Here is a 1745-nt window from a genome sequence, read left to right as displayed (position 1 = left end):
GGGCAGTGTAGGGCTCTGTGGGCAGTGTAGGACCCTGTGGACAGTGTAAGACCCTATGGACAGTGTAGGGGCCTGTGGACAGCGTAGGGCCCTGTGGGCAGTGCAGGGCCCTGTGGGCAGTGTGGGGCCCTGTGGACAGCGTAGGGCCCTGTGGGCAGTGCAGGGCCCGGTGGGCAGTGTGGGGCCCTGTGGACAGTGTAGGGCCCTGAGGGCAGTGTAGGGCTCTGTGGGCAGTGTAGGACCCTGTGGACAGTGTAAGACCCTGTGGACAGTGTAGGGGCCTGTGGACAGCGTAGGGCCCTGTGGGCAGTGCAGGGCCCTGTGGGCAGTGTGGGGCCCTGTGGACAGCGTAGGGCCCTGTGGGCAGTGTAGGGCCCTGTGGGCAGTGCAGGGCCCTGTGGGCAGTGCAGGGCCCTGTGGGCAGTTTGGGACCCTGTGGGCAGTGTAGGACTCTGCGGGCAGTGTAGGGCCCTGTGGGCAGTGTAGGGCCCTGTGGGCAGTGTAGGACCCTGTGGGCAGTGTAGGACCCTGTGGACAGCGTAGGGACCTGTGGGCAGTGCAGGGCCCTGTGGGCAGTGTAAGGCCCTGTGGGCAATGTAGGACCCTGTGGGCAGTGTAGAGCCCTGTGGGCAGTGTGGGACCCTGTGGACAGCGTAGGGCCTTATGGGCAGTGTAGGGCCCTGTGGGCAGTGTAGGGCCTTATGGGCAGTGTAGGGCCCTGTGGGCAGTGTAGAGCCCTGTGGGCAGTGTGGGACCCTGTGGGCAGTGTAGGACCCTGCGGGCAGTGTAGGGCCCTGTGGACAGCGTAGGGCCTTATGGGCAGTGTAGGGCCCTGTGGGCAGTGTAGGACCCTGTGGGCAGAGTAGGACCCTGTGGTAGTGTAGGGCCCTGTGGACAGCGTAGGGCCTTATGGGCAGCGTAGGGCCCTGTGGGCAGTGAAGTGCCCTGTGGACAGTGTAGGGCCCTGTGGACAGTGTAGGACCCTGTGGACAGTGTGGTCCCTGTGGGCAGTGTAGGGCCCTGTGGGCAGTGTAGGGCCCTGTGGGCAGTGTAGGGCCCTGTTGACAGTATAAGACCCTGTGGACAGTGTAGGGGCCTGTGGACAGTTTAGGGCCCTGTGGGCAGTGTAGGACCCTGTGGGCAGTGTAGGACCCTGTAGGCAGTGTAGGGTCCTGTGGGCAGTGTAGGACCCTGTGGGCAGAGTAGGACCCTGTGGGCAGTGTGGGGCCCTGTGGACAGCGTAGGGCCTTATGGGCAGCGTAGGGCCCTGTGGACAGTTTAGGGCCCTGTGGACAGCGTAGGGCCCTGTGGGCAGTGTAGGGTCCTGTGGGCAGTGCAGGGCCCTGTGGGCAGTGCAGGGCCCTGTGGGCAGTGTAGGACCCCGTGGGCAGTATAGGACCCTGTGGGCAGTGTAGGGCCCTGTGGACAGTTTAGGGCCCTGTGGACAGCATAGGGCCCTGTGGGCAGTGCAGGGCCCTGTGGGCAGTGTAAGGCCCTGTGGGCAGTGTAGGGCTCTGTGGGCAGTGTAGGGTGTAAGACCCTGTGGACAGTGTAGGGGCCTGTGGACAGTTTAGGGCCCTGTGGGCAGCGTAGGGCCCTGTGGGCAGTGTAGGGTCCTGTGGGCAGTGCAGGGCCCTGTGGGCAGTGCAGGGCCCTGTGGGCAGTGTAGGACCCCGTGGGCAGTATAGGACCCTGTGGGCAGTGTAAGGCCCTGTGGACAGTTTAGGGCCCAGTGGACAGCATAG

The sequence above is a fragment of the Chiloscyllium plagiosum genome, unplaced genomic scaffold (genome assembly GCF_004010195.1).
Source record: "Chiloscyllium plagiosum isolate BGI_BamShark_2017 unplaced genomic scaffold, ASM401019v2 scaf_9686, whole genome shotgun sequence".
Taxonomy (NCBI): Eukaryota; Metazoa; Chordata; class Chondrichthyes; order Orectolobiformes; family Hemiscylliidae; genus Chiloscyllium; species Chiloscyllium plagiosum.
Note: the sequence above shows the minus strand (reverse complement) of the source record.